Source organism: Schistocerca piceifrons, chromosome 4, assembly GCF_021461385.2.
Source record: "Schistocerca piceifrons isolate TAMUIC-IGC-003096 chromosome 4, iqSchPice1.1, whole genome shotgun sequence".
NCBI lineage: Eukaryota > Metazoa > Arthropoda > Insecta > Orthoptera > Acrididae > Schistocerca > Schistocerca piceifrons.
Window position 1 is genome coordinate 145,277,110 of NC_060141.1, and position 19,474 is coordinate 145,296,583.

Genomic DNA, 19,474 nt, shown 5'->3' on the forward strand with positions numbered 1-19,474 from the left:
CTCCATCTGCATCCTCTTCTCTTTCTACAACATTGCTTTTAAGTAAGTTTCCCTTGTATAGTCCTTGTACATACTCCTTCCACCCTTCAGCTTTCCCTTTTTGCTTGGTACTAGTTTCCCATCTGAGCTCTTGATATTCATACAGCTGCTTTTCTTTTCTCCATCCCTCCAGTTTTCCTACATGCAGTACCTGTCTTTCCACTAGTTGTATACGTTTCTATATACTTACGTTTGTCTTCTAGCTATTCATTTTTCTAGACTTTTCTATTCCCTTACGCCTGCTTCATTTGCTGCATTTGTATGTTTTCTCCTTTTATCAGCTACATCCAGTATTTCCTGTGATATCCAAAGATTTCTACTATGCCTTGTATTTTTACTTATGTAATCCTCTGCTGCCTTCATTATTTCATCTCTCAAAGCTATCCATTTGTCTTATACTGTATTCCTTTCCCCAATTCAGTCAATCGTCGCCTAATGCTCCCCCTGAAACTTTCAACAATCTCTGATTCTTTGAACTTTTCCGGGTCTCGTCTCTTTAATTTCTTTTTTTCTTTTTTTTTTTGCTATTTCTTCAGTTTTAATGTACAGCTCAAACGGTAAACTGTGGTGAGAGCCTATATCTGCCTACTGAAACGTCTTACCTACCGCTTAAAATTTGATTCTGTAATCAGTGTGACCATTATATAATCAATCTGAAACCTTCTGATGTTTCCAGGTCTCTTCCACGTACGCGGTCTTTCTTCATGATTCTTGAACCCAGTGTTAGCGATAGTTAAATTCTACTAGACGGCTTCCTCTTTCATGGCTTTTCTCCAGTCCATATTCACTTACTTCCCCTTCTCTTCCTTTTTCTACTACTTTCTAAGTCCCGCATCACAAATTTTCCTAATAATCTGAATAATTTCTTTCATCTCATCACATACGTTTTCAGTCTCTTCAACACCTGCGGAGCTAGTTGGCATTGATGGGTGTTGACTTCGTGTCTATTTTGGCTACGATACCGTGTTCACTATGCTTCTCGTAGTAGCTTGTTCGCATTCTGTTTTGTTATTCATTGTTAGGTCTACTCCTGCGTTACTACTATCTGATTTTGTGTACATTATCTTGACTTCACTTTACCAGAAATTCTGTTCCTGCTGCCACCGAAATTCACTATAACTTCAGCCTACCCATTTACCATTTAAAATTTTCTATCCTACCTGCCCCATTAAGGGATCTAACATTCCATGTTCCGACCTGTAGAGTGCTAGTTTTGTTTTTCATGGTGACACACTCCTGAGTAGTACCCACCCAGAAATCCGAATGGGGTACTGTTTTACCTCTGAATACTTTACCCTAGATTGGTTGGTTGGTTGATTGATTGTTTGACTAGGGGGAGGGGGGACCAAACAGCGAGGTCGTTGGTCCCATCGGATTAGACGATGATTGTGAAGGAAGTCGGCCGTGCCCTTTCAAAGGAACATCGCGGCATTTGCCTGAAGTGATTTAGGGAAATCACGGAAAACCTAAATCAGGATGGCATGGTTTGATTGGTATTGTTAAGTTCTGTGATGGGATTTTGTCTTCCGAGTTTGTGCTGGTCGTCTGTGTGAGAATGCAAGACGGTCAGGAAGTGTGGAATCTAGGCCATGTTTTCGCCACCAAGTAATGCGCGCCATACGAATGGTACACCATGGTCAAGGCCATGCAGACACCTGTTAATTCGCGAGTCATCGTGGACAATAGTGAACCAAATCACACTCACTTCCAGTGGTGGATAACAGCGGCCAGGGATTAGCCGTACCACAAATGAACACCTCCCGCAATTGGGTACAGAAACCACCGCAACACACCTGTTCAAAAATGTTCAAATGTATGTGAAATCTTATGGGACTTGACTGCTAAGGTCATCAGTCCCTAAGCTTACACACTACTTCATGTGAATTATCCTACGGACAAACACACACACACCCATGCCTGAGGGAGGACTCGAACCTCCGCCGGGACCAACCGCACAGTCCATGACTGCAGCGCCCCAGACCGCTCGGCTAATACCGCGTAACACACCTGTACTTCTACTAGCTGCACCTCGCAGAGCACTTATCGTGCGTTCAGGAATGTTGCCATTGGAAGTTCTTTTGGTTCGGAAAAATATCGCCTAGATAGGTGAGTCGTGGTACGCTTTGGTGCACGCCAATGGACCTCAAGGAGTAAGTGGAAAACTGCAGGAGGTTATGCATTCTGCTTGCTAACGGGACTCTGCTCACAGTGGTGGTAGTCTCGAATGGGGAATGCTTTATGAGACAGAGTGGAAATAGCGCCTCTATAGGGTGTTACTACAGTGAGCTTTACCCCTCAGTCCCAGCAACACACTGGTATTCCAAACGAGCACTCCACTCAGGATTTACATGACACCTGAAATTCAGACACTACAAGAAACATCTGTACCGAGTCGGAAGAACTGAATCATCCTACTGAGAACGTGGTGAGGAAAATATTAACTGAGAACGTGGTGAGGAAAATATTAACCGTGTAACACTTGGGACTCAAACGACGGAAACAAGCGCCGGACTCCCTACTGCAGTTGAGGAGAGGACACAGCCGACAATTCAGGCTCCTAGCAACAGCTGAGAAAAATTTTCAGATTGTTGTTGAATTAGCTTGAGGTCTCTCACAGGAGAGACAATGTTTTAAAGGAACCTAAGTTCATTAGGTCATTGTTTACGTAGATAATATTGCGCTGTTCTATAAGGGTCAGTCAAATGAAAAAGTGACATGGGAAAGTAAGAAAACTATTATTTCAAAAGTAATGGCCATAACTGTTAATACATTTATTCCATTGGGAGACAAGACAGTCAATGCCTTCATGGTAAAATGTTTGTGGTTGGCTACGGAACCATATTGTTCCCAGGCGTGCACCTTCTCGTTCAAAGCAAATCGATGATCACGAATGTTTTTCTTTAGGCCCCAAAAATACGTAAATCGCTTGCGGAGAGATCAGGACTGTATGGAGGGTGTTTAAGGACTTCTCAGCGAAGCGTCTGCTGCATAGTAGAAAAAATCTTGACAACATGTCTCACAGTAGGATGAATGTACCAACAGTTACAGTGAAAACTTTTGAAATAATCACCTGCTTACTTACTTTTTCCATTTGTCTCGTTTTTATTTGACTGTAACTTATGTTTCACAACGTCCCAGACGGAAGGCAGGACGGAAAACGAGCCGTGCATTTTATTAGTGTGACAGGGACGGCCAGCATCAAGAAGCGTACATCTCTGGTGCTGCGTTATAGCACAGTGTAAAGACAAGCCATCAATCATAGACAAATCTCACTTCGCTCTGAAGGCGCGATAAGTGTGCAAGAGTAGTGTTGTGTGGCTGCAGATGATTTCCAGCACCACTGCACCTTTGTGTAAGTAAAAACACACACACACACACACACACACACACACACACACACACACACACACACACACACACACAGAGAGAGAGAGAGAGAGAGAGAGAGAGAGAGAGAGAGACTCATATACGAGGTGTTAAAAAAATAACTGTGGCCGATCAAAACCCAGACGGAGCAAGCAGCTCATTGTGTAGAATTTATTGGTAGTCGCAAGTGGATGCAAGCCGAACAAACCTCCATGTGCACGAGTATAGCCATGCTATAATACGACCAAATCTGCCTCATTGTCTGTTCTATTGTTTTAGTCGTGGCTTTCCAGAAACAATGTCAAATGCCACGACCATATAAAACTGCGTAGTCTTTTGCGTGTTTACGGAGAGTCCACAAACTCACGCAAAGTCGACTGACTTACTGCTACTCTGTTCAAACACTCTGTTCAAACACTGTATATTTGGCATGGACCAAGTAACAGAAAACCGCAAAGTATATTTATTCACTTTTTAGTTCCGTACCTCAATCGGTAGAGAAGGAAGGCCCATAGTCCCTTGTCGATGCAAAGAACTGAAGCTAAGTTAATGCAGTCAAAAGATATGGCCATTTATGTCACATGATTTGATACTCGCAAACTCACTCATCAAAACCTACAGGTAAGAATCATGAAATTTGGCAAAAAAAGATTTCACAGTAAAACCAAAGGAAAAATCCCAAAATTTTTAATTTTTAATTTTATAACACGAAAATATTTCTTTTGACATTTGTTACCAGACGTCAAACTTGAAATTAAAACAATCAGTAGTTCTGCTTTCGGGCTGACATGTTCGCAATGGTAAAAATTAATCATCACACAAGCAACGATATTATTGGTCATATGATGCGTTTCAGAATTTATCCATCAACAGGTATCCAGGAACGATAATCTGCGAATGTTTTTAACATAGAATTTTATAGCCATATCTACATGCGGTAATCGCTCTTTGATATCTGATGGAAAAACTCCGAAACACGTCATACGAGTAATGAAGTCATTCCTTGCCCGATGTTTGACTTCTACCATTGGAACACAGTCTGCCTGAATGCAAAACTGCCACAATCCGTTTAGGCTGTTAATGTACCATAAGGTGGCCTTTGCTGGCATGCAGTTATCTCATGATCGGCCCAAAAACATCGCCTCCTAAGTAAAATACAAAGTAGTTTAAGAATAGAAGCTGTTTGTGAAAGAAGGAATGGAGTTTAACTTTCTGTCGACGGTGAGGCGGTCCACTAACTCGGACTGAGAAGGGATGGGGAAGAATCGGGCAGGTCGTTTTCAAACGAACCATCCCGTTATCTGCCTTAAGTGATTCACAGAAACCACAGAATACTTAAATCTGGATGGCGGAACAGGGATTTGTGCGTTGGTGTGAATGCGAGTCCTGTGTCCTGCGTTACACAGAGTGCCACATCACTCACTTACTTCGCATAAATGCTTCCTTGTCACCCAGTTTATCGGCCAAACAGCACTTTGTATCTCTTTTCTCGCGTATTCGCTCCCCATAATACTATCTGCTGCCAGATTTGGAACACGAAACAGTCACGTGTTCTGAGAGCGTGACCATTACTGGACTATTTGCAGATAAAAAAAAGGCTTATAAATTATTTAGGATATTTCAGCTTACATATGTTAGTCAGATCTAGCCGCTGCATTTTTACGATTGTCTTGAATTTATTGTTAAATTTGTAAGTAGGCTGTTTATGTTTTCTTTATGTAAGTAGGCTGTTTAGGTTCTTATATTGGTAACGCCGCCGCCACGTAGCGCTCTCTGTATGAAAATGAAATCACTGGCTGTGCTGTGTGCAGTCTGTGGCTAGTTTGCATTGTTGTCTGCCATTGTAGAGGGGCAGCTGGATGTTAACAGCGCGTAGCGTTGCGCAGTTGGAGGTGAGCCGCCAGCAGTGGTGGATGTGGGGAGAGAGATGGCGGAGGTTTGTAATTTGTCATGAACTGATATATGTATTATGACTTGTGATGATATTAAGGTAAATACATTGTTTGTTCTCTATTAATATCTTTCATTTGCTAACTATCCCTATCAGTAGTTAGTGCCTTCAGTAGTTTGAATCTTTTATTTAGGTGGCAGTAGTGGCGCTCGCAGTATTGCAGTAGCTTGAGTAGCGAAGATTTTTGTGAGGTAAGTGATTTGTGAAAGGTATAGGTTAATGTTAGTCAGGGCCATTCTTTTGCAGGGATCTTTGATAGTCAGATTGCGTTGCGCTAAAAATATTTTATGTCAGTTTAAGCACAGTCATGTATAAATTGTTCTAAGGGGACGTTTCAAATTCACAACATCCGTAAAAAGGCAGCGGCCAGATCTGATTAAAATATGTAAGGGATATTCAAAATAATTTATCAGTGGTTTTTTTCATCTGCAAATAGTCCAGTATTGGTCACCCTCTCAGAACACGTCAGTGTTTATGGTAGAGGTAGAGGCAATGGTCACCATGCGAACACTAGTTCGACAGGTCATTTTGGACATTTTAATCATATATGATTCGTGTTCAGTTATCAACGAATGAGCATTATGGATATCTTGGAAAATAATGCGGGAACTTGGGAGAATTTACGCTGAATAGCAACGAGTCTTCAAACATGTACATGAAGCCCCAAGCGGAGGACCATGGGCTCTTAACACCGATTTCAATACATCGGCCACGTCCCCGAGCTAAAAGCAAAGGAATCTAACGTTATAACGTGTGGAAAGAAGGATGCGAAGAAACGACGTCCAACAGGCCGCCAACTTGTTCGTCCGGCTCATCAGAAGCTGATTAACACGCAATATACCGACCAGCTTAACGATTTGTGCAGGAGACTAAGCAAATTAAAAGGCCACTTTGCACTATCCTCACATCATAAAATAAATTACAAAATCATCAACTTTAACTGTCCGCAATCTGCCCATAAACTGACCCACTATTCTCAGTTAGGTCTTCTGTATCATCCCATGGACTGTGAGGCCGTATCTACCAGGTCCTTATTTTTGTCTTATGGATGCCCTTGTATAACTGGAACCAGAAAAACAGGTAGCAAATTAATTTCATAACACATTAGTGTTTTTCACCACTTTTTTACCTTTTTGCTTCAATTATCTGACAGAACTGTATTTCTTCCTAGTTCTTGTCGTATGATATGAGCTTATCAACTATTACCTGCTCCACATGTCTTTACACATTTTATTTTGATCGTCAGTTGTAACAAGTGTAAAAAGGAGCTGTTACACGTGGTCCACGAAGATCATCATCATCATCATCATCATCATCATCATCATCATCATCATCATCATCCAACTCCAATTTCCGGAGTGTTGTGTACAGCCGGCCGAAGTGGCCGTGCGGTTAAAGGCGCTGCAGTCTGGAACCGCAAGACCGCTACGGTCGCAGGTTCGAATCCTGCCTCGGGCATGGATGTGTGTGGTGTCCTAAGGTTAGTTAGGTTTAACTAGTTCTAAGTTCTAGGGGACTAATGACCTCAGCAGTTGAGTCCCATAGTGCTCAGAGCCATTTGAACCATTTGTTGTGTACAAGCGCTCGCCACCGCCTCCTGCCTTCATACATCTTCTGGTCAAGGACAATTGCTCGTGCGCATCTGACCTTGCAGTCTCTATCCAGTGATTTCTTGGTCTTCCCCGTGGTCTTCTTCCTACGAGGTACAGGTTGAAATACTTTTTGGCAGTTCTTTCGCTGTTGATTCTCTGTATGTGCCCATACCACTGAAGCCTGCGTTACTTTGTGACACTGGCAACAGGGACCTCGATATCAGCTTCTTTTCTCTTCACCTCATTTCTGATTTTGTCCTTTCTAGTTGTTCGATTCATAGTTCTAATGAATCATTTCTGTTACCTGAATTTTGCTGACTTGTTTGTTTAGTAGGGTACATGTTTCTAAGCCGTATGTAAGGATTGGTACGGGTTAGGTGTGGTACATGGTGGCTTTTGCTTTTCGTGACATTTTATCGTCCCACAGAAGATTTCTGATTTGACTGTAAAAATTTGATGCTTTCTGTATCCTGCAGAGTACCTCCTGCTTAATGGTGTTGTCTCTCGAGATCATGCTTCCTAGATACTTGAAATGGAAAACAGATTCTACTTTGATTCCTCCTAGAACTAAACTTGAGATTGTTCTTTGCCTTTTTATGGTCATTTCTACTGCCTTAGTTTTACTTATTTTTAGTCCGAAACTTTTGAATTTGTTGTGCCAATCATTACGTTTCTTCTGTGCTTCAGCTTCTATCCCTAACCATGCTAACAAATCATCAGCGAAAGCCAGGCCTTTTGTGTCGCTATTTTCTTGATAGATTTTATTATCTGTCCATTACTGTTACAAACAAGAGTGGTGATAGAGCTCTTCCTTGCTGGACATTGTTTCCAACCATTCTGATCACCCGTTACTATCTAGACACAACTGTAACACTTTTGGTAAAGCATCTTTATCAATGAGGCACTTTGGCACTTTTAGTCTTCCAAACACTCCCATATGTTCTTTCGAGGAAAACTGTCATACGCTTTTTCAATGTCCACAAATACAATTGCAAGATTTCTTTCATATTTCCATTACTTTCTGACAGCATTCTTACTGCAAAAAGGAGATCCATAGTACCTCTGCCTTTCCTGAATCCATATTGTTTTTCCTCAAGCAAAGATTCTACTATCTCTCTGTCTTCATTTCTGTGGTCTTTTCTAACAGCAATTAAAAAATATAAAGCAACTTACAGCTGTCCTCAGTCTGAAAGTTGATTTGAAAGTTATAGGGCTGCTGTTTGATGTGGTATGCCCTTCCGTCCGTCCAGTCTTTGACCTACTAGCCCAACTAGATACAGAGGTTCCTGCTGTTTAAGATGAACCTCGAATCACGGAGCAAGTTGGCATTTTTCAAATAAACGAAACATTGCCAGAGGTGCAAGAATAAACATCACGGGTTTTAAAATAAATTACCGAAGACTATATTGCTTCTTATGCAAATAGACATCGTCTCTCCCTTGTATTTTGTTTCATTGTTTTTCTATGAATTGCTCTAGAGATAGCACCAGTAGTTCCATCTCACATCACTTTATGGTGCTTAACATATCGTTCACTCACTGCTGCTATCTAAGAATGCTAATAACTGCTGGCGCAAGACATTTTTTAACTGGTCTTTGGTGTCTAATAGCTATTACCGGTCATGGCTATAATGAAATTTATAAAAGAAGTGGAGGAGATCAAATTATCACTGAATGAAAACTGACAATTTCCGTGAGGAGCAGAATAATAAATATGAATACGAAAATGGCCATCGTTAACATTTTAGCGCACAAGTAAAGCGGCGATAGCTTGCTCGCAGTCGCGTAGTGGAATTCCACAACTACAGCGGCAGCAGCAGCACTGTATAATTGGGAGGTGGCCCCCGGCAGATGCCGACTTGGCGATAACCAACACTGCTGAGATGTTGCCAATTAAAAGGAATCGCTTATGAATTGGAGCTGCAATTAAATAGCATGAAAGCTGACGTGGGGCGAGAGCTGGCACAAAGGCCGAGTCGACGACTGCCTACAACGTCTCAAGTTAATGGTTGCAGTGCCACTAGTTTGACTGAAACGGCCTTTAACTAATCCCTCATTTAACTTCATTTCCATTTGAAAATACAATGAGTGCGTTAAGTAAATTATGCTGCTGTGGCGTACATTATTTCAGTCGTTGTCAACAGTAATGCATTGTTCTGCATGAAAATTTCAGCAGTATACAGGGTGGTCCACTTAAACGTTCCAGCGCAAATATCTCCGGTATAACAATAGATATTGAGAAACAACTTTCACAGGTGTGAGTGTAGGGCAGCGGTTCGTGAAAGTAAATACTATGAGACATTGTAAAACGGAAGCGAATAGGTTTCAACAAAAACTTTCTTTTTTTTAAATGGACACCCCGTATTATTTCTTACACAATCAATAACATGAAAACTCACGAAAAAGGCGTTTGTTACATCGCAATACGTCAGTTACATCACGAGAGACTCCAAAGCGAAGTTGACGCTTGAAATGAACGAAACGCGCCGCTATTGCACATTCCGAGATGGAAGCGTGATCCCCACACATCAGTGACTGTGGCAGGAAACCCTATTATTACTTTCGCCCCTCGTGACAGCAGTGAAAGAATGCTTAGGTAAGTCGATCACATTGTGATTATGAGCAACGTGGGGTTCACGCTTGCATATCGAGATATAAAATAGCGGCGCATCTCGATATATACAATGGCGGCGCGTTTCGTTATTCCAAGCGTCAACTTTGCTTTGCAATTTTTTGGGATGTAACTGCCGTATTGCGATGCAATCAACGCCATTCTTTATGTCATTTTTCATGTTATTGATTGCGTAAGAAATGTTCAAATGTGTGTGAAATCTTATGGGAGTTAACTGCTAAGGTCATCAGTCCCTAAGCTTACACACTACTTAACCTAAATTATACTAAGGACAAACACACACACCCATGCCCGAGGGAGGACTCGAACCTCCGGCGGGATCAGCCGCACAGTCCATGACTGCAGCGCCCTAGACCGCTCGGCTAATCCCGCGCGGCGTAAGAAATAATACGGAAGTGTCCGTTTAAAAACTTAAGTTTATGTTGACACTAATATTTGCTTACGTTTTACAGTGTCTCGTAGTATTCATTTTCGTGAGTCCCTGTTTTTCATACCAGTGAAAGTCGTTTTTCAGTATCTATTTTCGCCCCAGAGATAAAAATGGTTCAAATGGCTCTAAGTGGCTCTGAGCACTATGGGACTTAACATCTATGGTCATCAGTCCCCTAGAACTTAGAACTAATTAAACCTAACTAACCTAAGGACAGCACACAACACCCAGCCAGCACGAGGCAGAGAAAATCCCTGACCCCGCCGGGAATCGAACCCGTGACCCGGGCGTGGGAAGCAAGAACGCTACCGCACGACCACGAGATGCGGGCTCAAATGGCTCTAAGCACTATGGGACTTAACATCTGAGGTCATCAGTCACCTAGAATTAGAACTACTTAAACCTACCTAACCTAAGGACATCACACACATCCATGCCCGAGGCAGGATTCGAACCTGCGACCGTACCATACCGCGTGTTCCCGGACTGAAGCGCCTAGAACCACGCGACCACAGCGGCCGGCTGTCCCAGAGACATTTGTGCTGAAACGTTTAAGTGGACCACCGCGTATATTCTGTCGTTGCTTCTGTTGCTACATATTAATTAGGCATATGAGCAAATGTTACTTTTTTGTTTGACAATTAGAGCTACGTTGTGTAACAACAGTGAATATGTAGTCTCATAATTATTATTGCAATTATTTATGTTCTAATTAAAGATTTATGTAGAAGATAGCAATCTGAAGGGGAGAAAATCGACGAACAATTTAATTTCAATTGAAATTTTTATTATCTTTGCTTTCGACGTTATCTTGTTACTAATATGAAATTAATGAACCTGTATGACATGCCATCCGTCATTCTCATCCCTTATGTAGTCGATCAGCGTATTCTAAATTTATTAGGGGAGTTTTCTGTGATTCACAGTTTTTCGTTGTACAAACCGTTACACTATTCTGGCGAGTGCGGTGCCAAGTGCAGTAGTGCAGGCGATAATCCAGTCTGATTGCCAGGCTATAAAAGTAATACAAGCCTAGTACATGTAACGAGATTCTTAAACATGCGTGTCTGTATACGTTTGTCTAAAAATCTTATGTTGTATAACACACACTGTAGGGTTGTCATCCGTCCCGTATAGGGACCGTCAGCACTATGGACCTCGTCCCAACATTCCGACAAGACCCACTTTTTCTCTAGTTTGCAAAATACTGTTGCAAGCTTTGCTCAATTACTGATGTAACGCCATCTGCTAACGCAAAATGTAAATGCAGCCTCAGTTTTATTTATGTCTGCAGTGACAGTTTAACTACATGCTGACTTGCATGGAGATTTATAAATACGTAGAAGAGGAAAAAGACTTGCTGATAAAGGCGAAATCTTCCGAAAAATATGGTGTACCAACTGTTTCTGTCACAACAAGTTCCACATAATTGCGTTCTAGATTAAAAGTAATTATATTAAATTTTTTACTTCCTTCTACATTCTGAGTATCCCGACGAGGTCCCAACAAGCTATGCCAACCCTACGTATACGGCGCGAGGTGGACCAACAGTTCTTACAAAACATTGCATTAGGTTTCGTAATGCCATGTACGATTTACTGTCAACTCCATAAATAAACCTTAAGTCCCTGCCGGTATCGGTCACTCATACAGTCATCACTGTAAGAAAAGACAAATGCGGTACACTAGATAGAAAAGCCTTTCATCTTTCTCTTAAATGTTTCTGAAGCCCTCAACGTTACAATGACTGGACATATGCCCAGTTGTTATCTATCATGGCAGACAGAACAAATTCCTCTTACAATAACACACGACCAAATGTAAAGGAACTATCGTGAAGACTTGACAACTGGGATCTGTCTCCATGATAGTTTCTTCACATTTGGTCGTGTGTTATTTTAAGACGAATTTTTTGCTATTTAAGGTCAGGATACATAACAGATGGGCACGTACAATCATTGCAACGTTGAGGACTTTCGCAACATCTAAGAGAAAGATGAAATGCTTGTCCAACTAATTTATTTGTCTTTTCTTCCAGAAATGATGGTCTCAGTGACCGAAACTGGTTGAGAATAAATGTTTGATTATACAGATGATTGTTAAAACTGCAGTTCTGCAAGTATCTGACGGCAGTAGAAAGTCACTTCACAAAATATTGAGTACTAATAATTCACAATTTATGTCGCACGCTCTTAAGAAGTCCGCCCCGGTAGCTGAGTGGTCATCGCGACGGAATGTCATGCCAAGGGGCCCGGGTTCGATTCCCGGCTGGATCGGAGATTTTCGTAATAATCATCATCATCGACAAGCAAGTCGCCGAAGTATCGGCAACTCAAAAGACTTGCACCAGGCGAACGGTCTACCCGACGGGAGGCCCTAACCACACGACATTTCATTACACTCATAAGAAGAGTAACACTAACAATCAGTGTGAAGAATTATTATCCGATTCATTTGATTATCATTGACTTAACTGTGACGTCGGGTGATGCTGAGAGAATTCGATTAGGAAATGAGACGCTTAAAGTAGTAAATGAGTTTTGCTATTTGGGGAGTAAAATAACTGAAGATGGTCGAAGTAGAGAGGATATAAAATGTAGACTGGCAAAGGCAAGAAAAGCGTTTCTGAAGAAGAAAAATTTGTTAACATCGAGTACAGATTTAAGTGTCAGGAAGTCGCTTCTGAAAGTATTTGTATGGAGTGTAGCCATGTATGGAAGTGAAACATGGACGATAAATAGTTTGGACAAGAAGAGAATAGAAGCTTTCAAAATATGGTGCTACAGAAGAATGCTGAAGATTAGATGGGTAGATCACATAACTAATGAGGAGGTATTGAATAGAATTGGGGAGAAGAGGAGTTTGTGGCACAACTTGACGAGAAGAAGAGACCGGTTGGTAGGACATGTTCTGAGGCATCAAGGGATCACAAATTTAGCATTGGAGGGCAGCGTGGAGAGTAAAAATCGTAGAGGGAGACCAAGAGGTAAATACAATAAGCAGATAAAGAAGGATGTAGGTTGCTGTAAGTACTGGGAGATGAAGAATCTTGCACAGGATAGAGTAGCATGGAGAGCTGCATCAGAGTCTCAGGGCTGAAAACAACAACAACAAGAACTGTGACGTTTTTCACAATTTTGTGACAATCCTACATTTCAGCTTGGAATCAAAAAATTAGTAGAAACCTGAATGTTTGGCTACGCAGCGTGACAGTTAACCTCCAGGTCACGCTTCGACAGACATTTAAACGCACCACCTCTGTTGCGTCAGACGCCACTCCGCACAGGTAATACAATACTCAGGTGGCAAGAACACTTTCAACTACTCCGCAAACCTCTGCTTGTTTACTCGTTCAATGCTAACTCGAGTGCTAAATGTCGGGTCAATAGTCTGTGTACGAACTGAAGAACAACCACGAGCCACGCAAATGGTGTGCGGAATTTATTCTCGAGCAATTTAGGGCGTTACTTTATTGCCTGAGCGCAAATTTATTGCATGCATCCACGTACGCGGCAGACGAGGCAGTACGGTGTGGAAGCTGGCGGAGGGGGAGGGGGGGTTCAGAGGGGAGATATTTTTCGTTCCACATTTAGCGGGACCACCTTTCAAATTCCATGCTAGGTATTCCACTCAAATCCTCGAATGCTATTCGACTACCTCTCGAATCCTCTATGAACATATTTTCCGCTCTCTCCCACATCTAACACCTTCAGATTTCCTACATTTGCTACAGACTTGATATCAACCACCCTACCGTTTCACTCCTGATTATTAACCCTCAGCTTGCCGCGCACGTACCAACACATTCTCCCAAATTTGCACCCACTTTCTCGACAATCTATCCTAACAGTAACCTCCTCATTCTACCACATCATTAAATCCGTTCTGACATCTCCCAGCATCGTAGCTTTAAATTCACACTTCTGTTCTTGTCCATGTCAGAGCTCCTCTTCGTGGTCGCCACCCCCGGCCTCCTGCCCCCTCTACGCTCCTCCCGCCCTTTCCAAACACACGGTTCAGGTTGGTCCTCCCAGGGTCACCTATCTTAAAATCTTCCACGAACAGCCGTTCCATCAACTGACTATTTAAAAATTTTACTTAATATTGTGTCTGGCCCCGGTAGCTGAGTGGTCAGCGCGACAGAATGTCAATCCTAAGGGCCCGGGTTCGATTCCCGGCTGGGTCGGAAATTTTCTACAGGAACTGTGTGTTGTGTTGTCCTAATCATCATCATTTCAGCCCCGTCGACGCGCAAGTCGCCGAAGTGGCGTCAAATCGAACGGGACGGGAGGGCCTCTTCACACGACATTATTATTACTTAATATTGTCAGAGTACAAAAATCTGTTTCAATGCGTTTCAAAACGCATACTGCTATACATATTGTAAACTGAAGTCCATCGTTGTGTTTTTGTCTGTATGTGAAGGCTATTCTGAAGAAGTACTGTGGGGATTTTGATGCGGTTTTCATTAATATATCAACGAAAATAATTATTTGAAAATATAAGTAACTGTATAGATAAATCAACTAACCAAGCGGCGGCAGGAGAACACATGTAAGAGGTATTACAGTTTGCTAGCTTTCGGAGCCAGTGCGTCGTCCTCCTAGCAGAGGGGTTGAAGAGGAACGAGGTGGTGTAAAGGAAAAGGACTGCTGAGGTTTACGACTGGAGGTACGGTCCGGAAAAGTAGCCCAGAACCCTGGTCATAGAGGCTTGCGGGACCGTATTGTAAGGAAAGTGTCTCCCCTGACACGGGGTACGGGGCGACTTTTCCAAACTCTGCCCCTTCTCCTAAACCTCACCAGTCCTTTTTCGTCACCCCTCTTCCTTAAACTTCAGTCGTCCTGCCAGAAAGAGCCACTGGCTCCCAAAGCTAGCAAACTGTAATAGCCTTTATGTGGGTATTCTATGCCGCCGCCTGATGAGTAGGGTATATCTATCCAATTAGTTTTTCCATTAATTGATGGACGAGGAAGGATTATGTTTATAATTTATTGTCACTACAGCAAACAACTCTGACCGTGCACACTCAGTGCTATCCGTGCGAAGTTGCACAGGTCGCTAGTATTTAATATTTTTAAAATTTTAGAAATCATGTTCGTATATTTTATTAAGCCTAAGCGTGGTAAGCACCACAGGACGGAAAAATACACAAATCTACACCTGTAGCTGATTAACGCCTCTCGGGATTAGGAATTCAGGTAATCGGTTTTGAAGTCTTATTCTCCGACAAATTACGAGAACATAGACAAATGTAGCATTTGGAGTTTCTCTACATTAAGCGGGAAGATGGAGTAACATCTAATGTCTTTTAGCCAAATTCCGTCAGTTTCCTCGGAATCGTAAAATAGTTGCGAAAATGTTTTAGGCGATTTAAGTAATAACTTCTTTTTGCGCTTCGCTTTTTTACTTCGTTATAACTAATTAAAAATATATCACTTTTTCAAACCAACAGCTCAAATCATGGAATCAATACTAGAAATAAGAATAATCTTCACAAGGATTTAAAATCACTTAGTCTTGTACAAAAAGGTGTGCATTATTCAGTAACACACATTTTCAATAACTTGCCAGCAGCTATAAAAACCTTAACAACCAATGAAATTCAGTTCAAGAGAAGCCTAAAGGATTTGTTGGTGGCCAACTCCTTCTACTCCATTGATGAATTTCTCAGTAGAACCAACTGATTTGTATATATAAGTACAATATAACTTCTGCACAATTTCAATGCAGTAATGTGTTCATTGTAAATAAGAGAGAGAGAGAGAGAGAGAGAGAGAGAGAGAGAGAGAGAGAGAGAGAGAGAGTGTGTGTGTTGTGTAAGTACAATCTGACTTCTGCACCTTTTCACATTTCAGTGCAGTAATGTGTTCATCGTAAATAAGTATTATAGTAGTTGTATTACAAGTTTATTACCTTATAAATAAATAAATACAACTTTTTTATTTTAAATTCAGTGCATTAGTATTTGTAAAATGGTTCTTTCATATAGTGTTCATTAAAAAATGACGATCATTCCACTTGGGACCTGTGGAATGGTACATTAGCTTATTTGTTTGAGTTGTAAATATTTGTCATGTATTGTTTTTCTGACATGTTCTACATCCAGGAGAACCTCCTCACTACGGATCAATTGGAATGAAAGTAAATCTAATGTAATCTAATCTAGATTCGTTGTTGGGTGCCTCAGCTAAAGCGTTCTTAATGCACTAATAGGTCTAAGAAAACACTTCTTTCTTTATCCTACATCAACACCACGATGTCAACGGCAACAGTTGTAACTGTGATATACTTATCAGTCTGGGGTAATTTACAGCGGACCAACAGTGTAAATTTTATTAAGGGGAAGGCCAATGTCGTACTCGAAGGAGCTCTAAGAATTGTTGTTTATTCGCGAAGTAAATAGTTATTTGCATTAAGTCTAGTCAGACTAATTCTTGAGTACGTCTCGTTCACGTTGGATTAGCAGAAGATACCGAGAAAAAGCAAAGAAATGGTGAACTATTCGTGACGGGTATTGTTTTGTCGTCGCTACAGAGACCCCGAACAGTTCAACGAAGTACAGTCGTAAGCTCTATAAGAACGAGGCTAGGCAGCACGGTAAGGTACATTCTAAAATTAATGAAACCGGATGGCCTAAGCCGAACCGAAGACACCCTGCTTCCTGCGGCATACTAATGATGCGACAGTAAAGTGGCAGACATTGGCGCTTTGGCGAAGGCGTTCTGACGGGAGCGGTAAGCGTTTACAGGAGGAGGTACGCACCCTCAGCCACACTGTGCAGTCCAGACGCAGGTGGAGCACGCTAGGCTGCAGGATCAGGGCACGGCAGACACGCGGCGACACCTGTGGCTGCGCGGCGCGGCGTGGCGCGTAGCTGGCGGCTGGACCCGCGGCGGCTGCCTGCCAGACACTGCCTGAGTGGCTATCAGCGGCTACGCGGCCCGTCTGTATCGCCGCCGCCGTGCGACACGTGATCGTCGCTGCCGTCGCGCCTCCCAGGCCCTTTCAACTGCCCATTGAAGCGGACACGCGGTCAGCTACGAGCGTGCGAGACCGAGCGTTCTGCCTTAATTTACGATGGGTTGTTGCAGCCTTCAATCCGAACACTTGTTCAAAAATGGATCAAATGGCGCTGAGCACTATGGGACTTAACTTCTGAGGTCATCAGTCCCCTAGAACTTAGAACTACTGAAACCTAACTAACCTAAGGACAAATGGCAGGCGATCATTGTAGGCAAAACCACCCCTTCCTTCCACCTCCTCGATTTCTACACCACCATCTATGGCCGTCCTATCGCCCTCACCCCCACCCTTAAGTACCTTGGTGACACCCTCGACCGTCGCCTCTCCTGGACCTCCCACCTCCGGACGATCCAAGCCGAGGCACGCTCCCACCTCTGTCTCCTCAAGCTCCTTTCCGGCCGTACTTGAGGCCTGGACCCCTCCACCATCCTCCATACCTATAAATCCCTCATTCGCCCTATCCTTTGCTACGCCCACCCTGCCTGGATCTCCACTCCCCCTACCTTTTATAAATCCCTTCAGATCCTAGAACGCCATGCTCTTCGCCTCGCCTATCGCATCCATTTCCCCTCCCCCACGCGGATCCTTTACGACCTTATTCCCTTCCCCCACCTCCTCCTTTTCCTCGAACGGATACAGATCCTCTACACCTCCCGTAAACTCGATCCTCCTCACCCGCTGGTCTCTCCCATCCTCTCCCGCCCCCTCCGCTGCTGCGCCTGTACTTCCACGTCCCACCTGCTCTCCATCTCTCCACTCTCCACAACCTCTCCCAAGGTGGCTTCCGCCAGCTCCCCCTCCCTGATGATGCCCTCCTCCCCTCCATCTACCCCTCCTACCAACTCTGATCCTCCCTCCCTCTTCTTGTGTTTGTTCCTTTGGGCACCCTCTCTCCCTTCTCTCCCCCTTCCCTCCCTCCTTCTTTCTCCCCACTCCTCCCCCAGGCTTCCTCTACCCCTGTCCCTCCACTCCTCCTCCCATCTCCTCTGCCATTGGCATCTTTTGCTCTCCCCTCTCCCTCCCCCTCCCCCTTCTTCCCCTCTTGGCAGGTCCCCGGACTCGCACACGTTACGTGGACATTCGCGCGCCGGAGATCATCGCCATCCGTTTCTTGTGTGTGTGCCATCCTGTTTGTGTTTAGTGTTCGCTGTCACACTCCAATGTTCACTTGTGCCGTCGAAATCGTCAGTATTTGTGCGCCGTGCCAACGTGTTTCAGTGCATTTTTCGTCAAGTGTGAACGGCTCCGTGTTTTTGTATTCTATGTCTACTGTTTTTTGCCCATCAATATGTCTATTGTGTGTCTTCTTTCTATTTTATCTTTGTCGACTCGAAGGCTGAAGAGCAGCGTAGAATACTGCTGCCAGCCTACCTGATGTACAGGTATTAAAATTACAATAAAGGAAAAAAAAGGGCAAATGGTTCAAATGGCTCTGAGCACTATGGGACTTAACTTCTGAGGTCATCAGTCCCATAGAACTTAGAACTACCTAAACCTAACTAACTTAAGGACATCACACACATCCATACCCGAGGCAGGATTCGAAACTGCGACTGTAGCGGTTGCGCGGTTCCAGACTGTAGCGCCTAGAACCGCTCGACCACTCTGGCCGGCGAACACTCGTTCGGCACAGCTCTTAGGATTAAAGTTAAAGACACCGAAACACGCGTCCGCCCCCGGTAGCTGAGTGGTCAGCGCGACAGAATGTCCATCCTAAGGGCCCGGGTTCGCTTCCCGATTTTCTCCGCTCCGGGACTGTGTGTTGTGTTGTCCTAATCATCATTATTTCATCCCCCTCGACACGCAAGTCGCCGAAGTGGCGCCAAATCGAAAGACTTGCACCCGGCGAACGGTCTACCCGACGGGAGGCCCTAGTCACACGACATTTACCTTTACCTAAAAACGCAACTTATAGGCCGACATACAGACCGACTGACTAATTTTTTTGGCAGGCTGCACACATGCTGACCGACTGCTCTCAGCGATTACAGCGCCGCCCTATTGTTGTGATTTGGTTACCTTAAGTTCACTGTTTATGTTCTACGAGATCATACTTGTTTTCATACAGCAACAAAAACGCTGGTGTGGCTTGGCTGTTTTAGAGGTAACAAGGCTAAAAATAGCTGTGGGCAAAGAAGTGTCTAACGCAAGGAAACAAATCTACCCTTGTCTTGTTACTTAAGCTGGTTGGAGCCGATGATTGTAGTAATTGTCTAAAAATGGATAAACACACATTTCGGAGGTGGTGAACATCATCAAACAAATCTTAACGTAAAGAATACAGTCATGAGAGAGGCTTTAAGCTGCGTGGAAAGGCTGTTAGCTACATTACGGTTATTTTAGTTAGTGACAGGAGTGAAGAAGGCCTCAAATTCAGTTCTCTTATATCCTCACGGTTGTTAACTAAAATGATTCCTGAAACCTGCAGTATGATTTATA

At 43.2% G+C, this 19,474-nt stretch overlaps 1 protein-coding gene across 1 annotated transcript in view; it reads right to left on the bottom strand.

Annotated features, from left to right (window-relative positions):
- LOC124795246 (b(0,+)-type amino acid transporter 1-like) overlaps positions 1 to 16,902 on the bottom strand; it is a 410,036-nt gene extending 393,134 nt beyond the window's left edge. Inside the window, exon 1 of the mRNA XM_047259180.1 lies at positions 16,775 to 16,902. The gene's annotated coding sequence lies outside the window, so the exon portion shown is untranslated. The remainder of the gene's footprint in view (positions 1 to 16,774) is intronic.
- Positions 16,903 to 19,474: the final 2,572 nt, after the last annotated feature.